The sequence below is a fragment of the Oncorhynchus keta genome, chromosome 21 (assembly GCF_023373465.1).
Source record: "Oncorhynchus keta strain PuntledgeMale-10-30-2019 chromosome 21, Oket_V2, whole genome shotgun sequence".
Taxonomy (NCBI): domain Eukaryota; kingdom Metazoa; phylum Chordata; class Actinopteri; order Salmoniformes; family Salmonidae; genus Oncorhynchus; species Oncorhynchus keta.
The window spans coordinates 38,913,602-38,928,276 of NC_068441.1; the positions used below are offsets into that span (position 1 = coordinate 38,913,602).

Here is a 14,675-nt window from a genome sequence, read left to right on the forward strand (position 1 = left end):
ACTAATGATATGCATATATTGGCAACTGGGACTGAGTAGCAGGCAGTTTACTTTGGGCACGCTTTTCATCCAAATGTGAAAATGCTGCCCCCTAGCCATAAGAAGTTAACGTTAACGTTTTGAATGACTACCTCATCTCTGTATCTCACAAATAAAATTATCTGTAAGGTCCCTCAGTCGAGCAGTGAATTTCAAAACACAGATTCAACCACAAAGATTTCCCAATGCCTCGCAAAGGGCGGTAAAAAATTAAAACAGATATTGAATATCCCTTTGAACATGGTGACGTTATGAATTACACTTTGGATGGTGAACCAATACAACCAGGCACTACAGGCCCCCTTCCTAATTCAGTTACCGGAGAGGAAGGAAACCTCTCAGGGATTTCACCATGAGGTAAAATGTGGCTTTAAAACAGTTAAGAGTTCAATGGCTCTGATAGGAGAAAACAAAGGATGAATCAACATTGTAGTTACTCCACAATACTTACCTAAATGACAGAGTGAAAAGAAAGAAGCCCATACATAATTAAAATATTGTTTCATTAAGGCACTAAAGTCAAACTGCAAAAAATGTGTCAGAGAAATTAACTTTGTTCTGAATACAAAGTGTTATGTTTGGGCAAATCCAACAACATATTACTGAGTACCACTCTTCATATTTTCAAGCATGGTGGTGGCTGCATGTTATGGGTATGCTTGTCATCGGCAATAGTTTTTTGTTGTTGTTGATAAAAAGAAACTGAATAGAGCTAAGCACAGGCAAAATCCTAGAGAAAAACTTGGTTCAATCTGCTTTCCAACAAACACTGAGACAAATTCACCTTTCAGTAGGACAATACCCTAAAACACAAGGCCGAATCTACACTGGAGTTGATTACCAAGACAACATTAAATGTTCCTGAGTGGTCTGGTTAAAGTTTAATTTTATTTATCTTGGCAAGTCAGTTAAGGAATTTTTATTTATTTACAATGATGGCCTACCAAAAGGCCTCATGTGGGGACGGGGGCTGGGATTAAAAATAAATTAAATAAAAATATAGGACAACACACACATAACGACAAGAGACAAAACTACATAAAGAGAGAACAAAGACAACAACATAGCAGATTTAAATTGCCTTGAAAATGGCTGTCTAGCAGTGAGCAACAACCAACTTGACAGAGCTTGAATAATTTTTAAAAGAATAAATGTGCAAATATTGTACAATCCAGGTGTGGAAAGATCTTAGAGACCTAGTCAGAAAGACTCACATCTGTAATCTCTGCCAAAGGTGATTCTAACATTAATTCAAATCAAATTTTATTTGTCACATGCGCCAAATACAACAGGTTACCTACAAGCCCTTAACCAACAATGCAGTTAAAATAAGAGTCATGTAACATTTTCTTCAAAAGTTACAAATAATTTGAGAACAGCAGTAAAATAACAATAGCAAGGCTATGTACAGGGGGTACCGGTACAGAGTCAATGTCTGGGGGCAACGGCTAATCCAGGTAAATTAGGTAATATGTATATGTAGGTAGTTATTAAAGTCACTATGCATGGATAATAAACAGAGAATAGCAGCAGCATAGAAAAAGGGGTGGGGCAATGCAAATAGCCTGGGTAGCCATTTGATTAGCTGTTCAGGAGTCTTATGGCTCGGGGGTAGAAGTTGTTAAGAAGTCTTATGGACCTAGGTTGGGCACTCTAGTACCGCTTGCTGTGCGGTAGCAGAGAGAACAGTCTATGACTAGGGTGGCTGGAGTCTGACAATTTGTAGGCCCTTCCTCTGACACCGCCTTGTATAGAGGTCATGGATGGCAGGAAGCTTGGCCCCAGTGATGTACTGGGCCGTACACACTACCCTCTGTAGTGCCTTGCGGTCGGAGGCCCAGCAGTTGCCATACCAGGCAGTGATGCAAGCATTTAGGATGCTCGATGGTGCAGCTCTAGAACTTTTTGAGGATCTGAGGACCCATGCCAAATCTTTTCAGTCTCCTGAGGGAGAATAGGCTTTGTCGTGGCCTCTTCACCATGATAGTTTGTTGGTGATGTGGACACCAAGGAACTTGAAGCTCTCGATCTGCTCCACTACAGCCCCGTCGATGAGAATGGGGGTGTGCTCGGTCCTCTTTTCCTGTAGTCCACAATCATCACCTTTGTCTTCATCACGTTGATGGAGAGGTTGTTATCCTGCACCGCCCGGCCGGGTCTCTGACCTGCTCCCTATAGACTGTCTCGTTGTTGTCAGTGATCAGGCCTACCACTGCTATGTCATCGGCAAACTTAATGATGGTGTTGGATTCGTGCCTGGCCATGCAGTCATGAGTGAACAGGCAGTACAGGAGGGGACTGAGGAAACACCCCTGATGGGCCCCCATGTTGATGATCAGTGTGACGGATGTGTTGTTACTTACCCTTATTGACCCAGGGGTTTGAATACTTATGTAAATGAGATTGTATTGAAAATGAAATATTTTATGTTTGCAAACATTTCTAAAAATGTGTTTTCATTTTGTCATTATGGGGTATAGTGTGGAGATGGGTGAGAATTTTTTTTTTTAATCAATTCTGAATTCAGGCTGTAACAACAAAATGTGGAATAAGTCAAGGGGTATGAATACTTTCTGAAGGCACTGTAACTGATCGGATACATAAGTGACATTCTTTGCCAAATGACGACAGCTTTATCACAAATTCAAAATGGACTGGTTGATTGAAGTAGGGAAATATGTATTCCAACAAAGAGCTGCACGTTTGGAATAATTGTGTCCATTTACTTTCAGCTTATGCTACTTTACTGTTGTAACTAGTTACCACAAGCACAAAGTCAAAATTGCCAGTGTGGTTAGTGTGAGTTAGGTTTAAAATCAGATTTTAAGATGATAAATTGTAGAAATAGGCAGGGTTTATGACTTTGTGCAAACTAGTGACGACCCTACTTTGCAAACTGCCATTTAGAATTGGTTAGCATTGGTTATAACCCCCGAAACAGACAAGTTCAAAATGAAAATATACAAAAACATTACTTTGACAAAGACAAAGAACGTATTTTCCTCAGAATCATTAAGCCTAGTCCTACTCACCAAATGGGTGTCATGGATATAATTCATCCCCATGCATGTGTTCAATGTGGAATTGTTAACCCATTTAGAAAATTCCAAAGAACAGGCAGAATGAACTAAATCAAACATCTGTATATTGAAAACATGACAGATATAGGTTTATAACCCTGAAAAAAATTGCAATTCAACTCACTAAATTGACCCAAGTTTCAAATGATAACACTGAGAATAACTGTTCCAGACGCAAGATGCGCTTCACTTCGCACTGTTACATTTTATTCTGTTCTATTATAGAATGTTTTTTAAAACTTTAAAATAGGTGTCTTGACTGTGATAAGGGCTCGGTAAATAACAGCATATTGTCTATTAAATTAACAAAACAAGGCTATGCCATTGCACAGCCATAGTAGGGCTTTCCAGTGCGACCATTTTACTCTAATTTGTGTCTAAATATTTTCAGCTGTGCGACCTGGATTTTTTGGGGGGGAGGCACCTAGAAAAAGATGGATTCTGGCTCTAACACCTCAAAAAGCTAGGAGTTCAACGAAAAATGTTTATCTTAGGCACACACATGCTCCATGTAGAAAAGGTTAGTGCAGAGCCCTGAGCCATAGGCTTCTTCTACGAGAAAGTACCACTGCTGAGGTTCCACAATATTATATAACCAGTTGATATTACGATTTCAATAAATGAAATCTTAAAATTGAACTTATTTTTTTATTGCCAGAATATACAAGGGCAATTTAGCTATTTGGATTTGTTATCTGTAATGGTTAAGATAAATTAGGCATTGTTTCACACCCCCTGTATATAGCCTCATTATTGTGTTAATTTATTATTTTTTACTTTAGTTTATTTGGTAAATATTTTCTTAACTCTTCTTGAACTGCACTGTTGGTTAAGGGCTTGTAGTAAGTAACCATTTTACAGTAGTCTACACATGTTGTATTCAGTACATGTGACAAATAATGTTTGATTTGGCATATGGATAAATGTGCAGAGAATTTTTTCTAATATGGGCCTTGTAGATGAAAATAGTTTTTGGAGGGTGCGTTCCTCTGCCCAGGTGTTGATAATGCATGCCAGATCTTACAACGTCTGGATAGGTATTTTAAGGATCAGCTAACCACGTCATGTTATAGCAAACTGTCAGTCGATGATGTGGCACGCAACCATTGGTTGATGGATGAAACCTCTGAGCAGGGGAATGCAACCTGAAGCAGTCCAGAGACATGACGAGTCACGCTCCAGGTGGACACAGCTGCACACAGCTCAGTTCACTTATGAAGGCACGCCAAACACTGCCATAGGCCTACTTCCATCTTGACCCAAATACTAGTTTCTTCCCTTGTGCAAGCTGTTGAGAATGTTATCCATGTTCCCGGCTGAGGCTGACAGCGAGCATACATGTAGCTTTGATAATAAAAGGTCCAGGCTAGGCTATGTGCAGCAGGCCATATTTTATGTGTCGGACATAGGCCTATACATAGAATGTGCCTCTACTTGAAAATACATGATCTAAGTGACTGATAGTTGGTATTCAGCAGTCATAAAAGTATGCCTTATTTACATTGAAGAACTACTAAAATAGTGATTTGTCAGAGAGCATAGGCAGCAGCTCTATAGGGATGAGATGATGACTTGGAATTAAATAAAGTTAACAAATACAACAAAAGTAATATACACAACAAAACATTAATAAAACCTTCCTAATATTTAGTTGCCCTCAGGACAGCCTCAATTCGTTGGGGCAAGGACTCTATAAGGTGTCAAAAGCATTCCACAAAGATGCTGGTCCATGTTAACTCCAATGCTTCCCACAGTTGTGTCAAGTTGGCTGAATGTCCTTTGGGTGGTGGACCATTCTTGATACACATGGGAAACTGTTGAGCATAAAACCCCAGCTGCATTGCAGTTCTTGACATGAACCGGTGTGACACGTTTAAAGGCACATGCATTTTTTGTCTTTTCCATTCACCTTTTGTATGGCATACATACACAATCCATGTCTCAATTGTCTCAAGGCTTAGAAATCCTTCTTTAACACGTCTCATACCCTTCATCTACACTGATTGAAGTGTATTTAACAAGTGACATCAATAAGGGATCATCACTTTCACCTGGCCAGTCTGTCATGGAAGAGCAGGTGTCCTTAATGTTTTATACACTCAGTGTATTATATTAAAGTGAATAAATTATGGTTAATAAGTGATAAGCATAATGGGCAGTCACTACCGTCACATGGCACTACAGAGGGGGGTGCGGACAGCCCAGTACATCACTGGGGCCGAGCTCCTCGCCATCCAGGACCTTGCACGGTCTCTATGCACACGCACAGGACTCTACAAACTCACGCACACTCCCAACACAAACAATTATACTGACTCTACACACACAATCTTCATTTGCGCTGACGCTACTCTGTTTATCGTACATCATGATGCCTAGTCACCTTACCCCAATTCATATCTACCTCTATCACTCCAGTATCCCTGCAAATTGTAAAAGTGGTATTGGAACGGACCCTGTACATAGCTTACTTTCTCGTGTTCTTATTTCTTGTGTTTTTGTTCTACCTTTTGTTATTTTTAGTAAAACATTGATTACTGCATCCTTGGGTTTAAAGCTTGCAAGAAAGGCATTCACTGTACTTGTACACATGCCATTAAAACTCATGGGACTTTAATTAATTGTGTTATTCTGTGTTGTTACACCATTCAACCCACATAATGCACTTAATAATGTAATAAAAAATGTGGAACCAAAACCGAGCTCAAAAAGCACTCATCGCTCAGCACGACAAGACAATTAAATATACACTCAAGTTGCACTAGGGCCTCAAGCCTTTTTTGCAGTCATGCCTAATGATGCATCAAAAACGGCATCAAATGAAAGTGGCCTCCACCTTCATGAAATCAATGGTTTCAAAAGGTCAGCAGACAAAACGTGGAACATATTCCTTGATGACTCCTGCATTGCCAAATGTATTTTTCATGCTCATGAACTTTTATTGATTAGAATCATTGAGGGAGTTGTCACAGCACACCAACTATACAGTGTGCGGCATGTAAACACTAAGGGCTTGCACTGAAACAAACTTTTTGAAACCAGCCTGCCTGGGACACAAGTCATGTTTATACATTACATTATAGTTATTACCAGGGTTAAGGGGGTCACCAGCTGTGACGCCAATGCACAATTAGTTAAGATTCATATTGCGTAACTACATTTAGGCTAGACTAAGTAACCTCAAGGTCCAGTCAAGCCAGAATAATTAGTATCAGAAGAGGAAATGGAGAGCGAGGCAGAGTAAAGCAGTATACTTGATATACAAAAATGTAAATGTGTGCTGTGATTTGAAGGCCTGTCTGTATAAAGCGACCTAATTCCTGGGCTGTGTTCCCACTAAACTCCCTATCCCCCCCACCCCAGCCCCGGGTTACTCCCCCACCATCTCTAAACATTTAGCAACAAAGCGTTGATCAATATGTACTTTTCAGTTAGAACGCACTGGCCCCCCGATTGTAACAATGCGACATGGAAACAATGTAACGTTATGCGTTCACAGAACACGCTCACACTCTGGAAATCTAAAATGTATGTTGTGGCATATTCTCTCTCCCCCTTCGCAAAATGTTTCCTCCCTTACAAGCTCATTCTGTAAATGTTCATGTCGCTACAAACATATTATTGGGTGCGCTCCCATGATACCCATGCAACGTTATACAAAAACAACCTCTTCCCTCTCCGCCGTATCTCTCTCATCACCGAAACGATGTTAGCCGTGGAATACTAAACTGTGATAATGATATGGGACAATCCAAAAGTGCTTATTTGTGTGATAAGTAGCCAGACATTATTACAACTTAATGAAACACGCTTCACCGTACCTGGTGACAATTTACAGCAGAATAAAAACAAAACTCACCACGACTCCCGTTTGGTGTAATACAATCCTGAATATCTACAGTAGTGAAATTCCTTTCTTCCTTTTCACACGTTCTCAACACCGGCCCGTCTCCACACTCCAGTAACCAAGAGTGTGTGCAGGGGGGTGGGGGGTGGGGGCTGTGTCAGTGATAGGAACGATCTGGGACAGACAATTTGGAGGCAAAAGATCGCAAGTCTGTTTTATCCTAACGAGTGACTAGAACGGTCCCAAACATTCCTCAATGTTACCGAAGGTCTCTATAACACATGTGTATCTCTCCGTCTTACTCGAGGCATAGGGGGACGTGAATCCCAGTTTATTCCTTGCATCCAGGGGAGTCGCCGCCTCTTCTAGTCCGCCATGTTGCGTCTGCAATAGGAGGAATGGGAAGCAGAGAATTCCCAGGCCAAGCCAGGCCCCTCCTCCCCCTCCCTCCACGGTGCCACTGCGACATCTGGCGGACCATCACGAGACCGAGTAAACAGCATCCCTATCCAGAAGAGCACGAGTCAACCATCTGGTCATTTCTGTCACATACACAAAGTCGAATATTGGACGGGTTTATTAATTTCCCATAGGCTGCCGGGGCACATTTAGTTGGCCCTCTGTCAACATTGGCCAGTGGTGGTCACCAACCCTGGTCCTGGGTTAAAGGTTGCAGGCTTTTGTTCCAGCCCACTGAGCCCAGCAGTAGCAAACCTGATTCAACTGATCAATGTATATATATTTTTTATTTTACGAGTCAAGTCAGTTAAGAACAAATTGTTATTTACAACGATGGCCTACACCGGACAAACACGGACGACGCTGGGCCAATTGCGCACCGCCTTATTGGACTCCAAATCACCGCCGGTTGTGATAGTGTTGAGACTTGATGTTTTATTGATTAGTTGAATCAGGTCAGGTATAGTGCTAGAACAAAAGCCGGCACATTACACATTGTTATTGCAGTCCCAGACAGGCACACCCGATTCAACTTGTCACCTACTCATCAGCCCTCAATGAGTTGAGTCAGTTGTTTGTCCAGCGCTACAACAATAAAACACTTGTGCTGTTGGGGGTACTCGAGGACTGGAGTTAGGAACCACTGGTCTAGGACTCGGGAGGCCCAAACGATGCAAGAGGCTTTACCAAAGCCACCAGGTTACAAATATTTATCTGCCAAATTTACAAGTTCTGAGATCTAAAAAAAAGCAACGTCCCAATCAGCTTTTTTCCTTTCTCTAAAAAGGTGTCATTTCTGGAACTCACTTCCAGATCACCTTCAAATGTTTAAGATTTATATTGATTTTACTAGAGGTTCAGAACTATTTTAAACCCAGCGTCACACTGTTGCAATTCAATATTTATGCAATACAAATTACATTACTGTCTACACTAACATCACTCAAATACAACACTTATGTTAAGACCGATTTTCTATACAGCAGAGTTTCAGATATAGTAATATGTTTATTACAGTTAATGAATTAACAAGTCAATAATGCATGTAGAGAATACGTTAAAAAATAAATACTGATAAAGTACATGGTCCAGTCATTGAAGAACAGTTAAGTAGAAAGAACATTGCTACAGAATATGGAATGTGATTTACAAGTGTTATGGAATGTGATTTACAAGTGTTATAGAACTACTATCACATAGGAAAACATTCTTATTTTGGTACTGCTTATAAGACTGAATGTGCAGTCCCTATATTGGTTTCTCAATTATGTAGCAGTTCCTCTATTTAAATTGTGCGTATTTTACATATATTTGAGTAAACTCCCATGGGTGTAAGCTGTCATTTCACATGGTCTGGAAAATGTAATTTGTAGTGTGGGTGTCAGTCAATACAGTGAGATTAGTTTGACAGAAGTTAAATAAAGTCTGTGTTTACAAGCAGCCAGTATGAGGATAGCTCAGATGGTTAGGTTGGCAATGACAGCTCTGGTGAACTCGTCGCTTGTAGCATAGCCTCCCAGGTCTCCTGTGTGCACCTGCCACAAATAAAAGAAGTGTCACACACACACGGTCCATTCACATAGGCAAATGGTCCTCACAAATACATACAAACATGACTAGTGTGTAAGAGGGCCTTATTCACCAAACTCAAACACAATATCGGTGAATATTAGGTTATTTTGAAGCAACTTAAAGGAAAATTACACCAAGAATATATTTTTGTACTTGTTTCATAAATTCATTGTTGAGTCTAAAAATGTTTTGCTTGTCAACAATCAAGTTTGATATGTAACTTTTAAAATAAGGAAATTGCGGTATGATTTAGAACGTTACATCTGGGCCACCACTCATCAAGCCATAAATACATATTCAGTCTAACCCTTTAGAGAAACATAGGCCAACATTAATTTTTCCATATTTTATTCTTCTTTAGTATTTGACCATGATGATCGCTTTAAAAAGAACAAAAGGTCCGTCAGCCATTGTAACAGTTAGGGAACAATGGCAAGTTAAGAACAAATTATTATTTTCAATGACTGTCTATCCCGGCCAATGCTGGGCCAATTGTGCGCCGCCCTATGGGACTCCCAATCACAGCCGGAAGTGATACAGCCTGGTGTTATCAAGTGCTAGTTCAAAGATCCAATATTATAACGCCAGTACTGTAGCCATAACCATTATAACAAGTTATACATAAACTTTTCTGTACCCAAAACAGCACTTTGAAGAGCGCATATATATATATAATATATATATATATATATTATATATATATAATATATATATAATATATATATATATTATATATATTTTTTTACACACACACACACACACACACACACACACACACACACACACACACACACACACACACGTATGTATGTATGTGGACACCCCTTCAAATTAGTGGATTCGGCTATTTCAGCCACACCCGTTGCTGGCAAGTTTATAAAATCAAGCACACAGCCATGCAATCACAATAGACAAACATTGACAGTAGAATAGCCTTACTGAAGAGCTCAGTGGCTTTCAATGTGGCACCATCATAGGATGCCACCTTTCCAGCAAGTCAGTTCGTCAAATTTCTGCCCTGCTAAAGCTGCCCCGGGCAACTGTAAGTGCTGTTATTGTGAAGTGGAAACGTCTAAGAGGAAAAACAGCTCAGCCGCAAAGTGGTAGGCCACAAAAGCTCACAGAGTGGGACCGCCGAGTGCTGAAAGCGTGCAAAAATCGCCTGTCCTCAGTTGTAACACTCACCACAGAGTTCCAAGACTGCCTCTGGAAGCAACGTCTGCACAAAAACTTAGTTGGGAGCTCCATGAAATGGGTTTCCATGGCCGAGCAGCCGCACACAGGCCTACGGTCACCATGCGCAATGCCAAGCGTTGGTTGGAGTGGTGTAAAGCTCGCCCCCATTGGAATCTGGAGTAGCGGAAATGTGTTCTCAGGAGTGATAAATCATGCTTCAACATCTGGCAGTCCGACAGACAAATCAGGGTTCGGCAAATGTTACCTGCCCCAATGCATAGCACCAACCATAAAGTTTGGTGGAGGAGTAATGGTCTGGGGCTGTTTTTCATGGTTCGGGCTAGACCCCTTAGTTCCAGTAAAGGGAAATCTAAACGCTACAGCATTAAACGCTACAGCATACAATTTAGACAATTCTGTGCTTCCAACTTTGTGGCAACAGTTTGGGGAAATCCCTTTCCTGTTTCAGCATGCTCGTGGCTGAATGGAATAAAGTCCCAGCAGAAATGTTCCAACATCCAGAGTAGAGGCTGTTATACCAGCAAAGGGGGACCAACTCCATATTAATGCCCAATTTTGGAATGAGATGTTCGACAAGCAGATGTCCACATATACTTTTGGTCATGTAGTGTCTTGCCAAAAACCAATATGCCTGTCGAAGTCACCAGTAGCAATGCCACCACTCTGATATCATCATAACCAATATATAATGGAACGGTCACATAGCACATACAGTACAAAAACAGAAAAGTCACTAGTCTGACATGATCAAATGATTTCCCTTGTGAACTCAGGCAAAGCTGGTCATAGGCTCAGGTAACAATGGCTTGTTCGTTTGTGAAATGTAATGGATGAAAAAGCTTAGCTTTGACTGAATAGACAAACACAATGGATCCCCAAGGTCACAACTCCAGCAAAGGGCTCCCAAGATAGTGACCTCTACGATACACTGAATTTTACAGCATACTACAGCATACACAGTGGACAGAATATTAAGACATTTTAGTTTTTAGTAACTCGTGATTATGAATTGATTGAATAGGGTTCAGTGAAGCTAGCCCATTTCACAGTTCAGCTTGTTAGCATCCCTGCTAACGCAACAATGTGACAACATTGATTGTAAACACTGAAAAAGGTCTCCCTTCACAGGAATGACCTCCGCATCCCGCTGATTTTACGAGTGGCGAGTGGTGTTTGTGAGAAACAGTCTAGTTTTTTTTATATAGTAACTACAGCAGGTTTTCTTGACGTGACTAAGGCTGTTATTGCAAAAGGCCAGTTATCCTTTGTCCATGGACACAAGGCACTTTATAATGCCTGCCACAACTCATTGCTGTGAAATGGAAGACCCGAAGTCCACTTATGCAGTGATAAGATTTCACTTGCTTTGGTGTTGGTAAATTGTCATCGTGGCACAAAAACCAGCTTGATCAATACTGCTGAACAACCTCCAGCACAACCAGTGTGGACTGCAAGGCTAGATTAGCAGTGATCAATTTAATATAAAATCACACGCATGTCCACAGCACAAACAAGGAAACAGTGTAGAGAGAAGGCAGAGTAGGAGAGTAAAGGGAAGGAGAGGTGGTGGTAGCCGACAGATACAGAGAACACTAGAGGTAGTAGAGCTGATAGAAGAGTGCATCCAACAGCAGAGGAAGTAAAAAAGAACCGGTTGACATGGAGTTGGAGAAAGTGTTCAGCAAGGAAAAGACTGGGAGGAAAAGACTGGGAGAAAATAGAAGGTCACAGCAGCATAAATGGACAATTTGGTCGAAAACAATTCATTTAAAAGATTAATGCAGAAAATGAATTGCTTTGTCCAAATCGAGAAACAGAAACCCTCAGAGGATATGCAGAGCGTGTTATGAGGAATGTGAAAAGCGGAGAAGAGGAACAAGAGCTGCCAAGAGTGATGTAAGGAGAATTAGTTTAGTGGGACAGGGAGCAAAACAGTTGTGGCTAAGTTATTAGGAGATATATGGCGATTATGGGGTTCAATATATCCAGATTATATTTGGTTGGCCGTCCAGTTCAGGGCAAAAGGCTGTTCAGGGGACCAGCACCTCTTTAGTACGCGGGTCGGTGGCGGAGGTTCCCCACAACAGCTTGCACAAAGTCCCCGGTTGTGCTGTAACCACCCAGGTCCGCATCTGACACACACACACACACACACACACACACACACACACACACACACACACACACACACACACACACACACACACGGTGCAAGGGAATAGGATGAGAGAAAAAAGTGGAGGGTACTTCAGACTGGTGCAGGGATAGGAAACTCCAGTTCTCAAGGCCTGATTGGTGTAACACTTTGGCCCCAGCTAAGACACCGCACTCTAATAATCGACTAATCATGATCTTCAGTTTAGAATGCAATTAGTTTAAAATCACATGCGTTTGCTAGGGACAGGGGAAAGTATGACACCCCTTTGGCTGCTGAGGACTGGAGTTTCCCACCCCTGCTCTATTGAATTGACAAACACTATACTTCAAATTCAGATCACACATCCTTCCACTTTCAGTCAAGCTACCACCATTTCTCTAAATTATCAGACCATAATACCTACACTATTTCAGTGAACAGAAACCATTCTCCCACATTCACTCTGCAAAAACATAGATTCTGTGTTGACCATGCACCTGTCTAGGAACCATGGTATCAGTTAGGGTTAGAGCTGCTGCTAATAGTCCTAATACGGGCTGGAGCGCAGACAACAGTTAGTCCATCTTTGCTACCAGTCAGTTTCTACAGTTACAAGAACAATGTACAGCAGGACATAGAGTGGTGTACAGGATTCCACCCACGTTAACATGCACAATCAAAAGGCTCTCTCACACACCAGGATATGGGTTTTGCTTTTTAAGTGTATTTTCATTGACAAATGCAATTTGAGGGTCATTAAATTGTTTGGATCAGAGTGTTTGTTTTTCCACTTTTCATCCATGATTTGACGTACAAAATGCATATACATATTGCAAAGACCCAACCGTGTGCTCTCCCATCCAACTGTAGAATTAATACATGCACACAAACCAACAGGATTTAATAGTGTTGATACAGTGCCTTGAGAAAGTATTCGGCCCCCTTGAACTTTGCGACCTTTTGCCACAGTTCAGGCTTCAAACAAAGATATAAAACTGTATTTTTTTGTGAAGAATCAACAACAAGTGGGACAAAATCTTGAAGTGGAACGACATTTATTGGATATTTCAAACTTTTTTAACAAATCAAAAACTGAAAAATTGGGCGTGCAAAATTATTCAGCCCCTTTACTTTCAGTGCAGCAAACTCTCTCCAGAAGTTCAGTGAGGATCTCTGAATGATCCAATGTTGACCTAAATGACTAATGATGATAAATACAATCCACCTGTGTGTAATAAAGTCTCCGTATAAACGCACCTGCACTGTGATAGTCTCAGAGGTCCGTTAAAAGCGCAGAGAGCATCATGAAGAACAAGGAACACACCAGGCAGGTCCAATATACTGTTGTGAAGAAGTTTAAAGCCGGATTTGGATACAAAAATATTTCCCAAGCTTTAAACATCCCAAGGAGCACTGTGCAAGCGATAATATTGAAATGGAAGGAGTATCAGACCACTGCAAATCTACCAAGACCTGGCCGTCCCTCTAAACTTTCAGCTCATACAAGGAGAAGAATGATCAGAGATGCAGCCAAGAGGCCCATGATCACTCTGGATGAACTGCAGAGATCTACAGCTGAGGTGGGAGACTTTGTCCATAGGACAACAATCAGTCGTATATTGCACAAATCTGGCCTTTATGGAAGAGTGGCAAGAAGAAAGACATTTCTTAAAGATATCCATAAAAAGTGTTGTTTAAAGTTTGCCACAAGCCACCTGGGAGACACACCAAACATGTGGAAGAAGGTGCTCTGGTCAGATGAAACCAAAATTGAACTTTTTGGCAACAATGCAAAACGTTATGTTTGGCGTAAAAGCAACACAGCTCATCACCCTGAACACATCATCCCCACTGTCAAACATGGTGGTGGCAGCATCATGGTTTGGGCCTGCTTTTCTTCAGCAGGGACAGGGGAGATGGTTAAAATTGATGGGAAGATGGATGGAGCCAAATACAGGACCATTCTGGAAGAAAACCTGATGGAGTCTGCAAAAGACCTGAGACCGGGAAGGAGCTTTGTCTTCCAACAAGACAATGATCCAAAACATAAAGCAAAATCTACAATGGAATGGTTCAAAAATAAACATATCCAGGTGTTAGAATGGCCAAGTCAAAGTCCAGACCTGAATCCAATAGAGAATCTGTGGAAAGAACTGAAAACTGCTGTTCACAAATGCTCTCCACCAAACCTCACTGAGCTCGAGCTGTTTTGCAAGGAGGAATGGGGAAAAAATTCAGTCTCTCGATGTGCAAAACTGATAGAGACATACCCCAAGCGACTTACAGCTGTAATCGCAGCAAAAGGTGGCGCTACAAAGTATTAACTTAAGGGGGCTGAATAATT

At 41.2% G+C, this 14,675-nt stretch overlaps 1 protein-coding gene across 5 annotated transcripts in view; it reads right to left on the bottom strand.

The window, feature by feature from the left end:
• The window catches only part of LOC118376202 (receptor-type tyrosine-protein phosphatase alpha-like), a 104,461-nt gene extending 97,092 nt beyond the window's left edge, over positions 1-7,369 (bottom strand). For 4 of the 5 annotated variants that reach the window (XM_052473925.1, XM_052473926.1, XM_052473922.1 and 1 more), the window contains exon 1: positions 6,979-7,368. The gene's annotated coding sequence lies outside the window, so the exon portion shown is untranslated. Of the gene's footprint in view, positions 1-6,978 lie in introns of all 5 variants that reach the window. The other variant, XM_052473924.1, reaches the window with a different exon arrangement.
• Between the last annotated feature and the right edge of the window lie 7,306 nt (positions 7,370-14,675).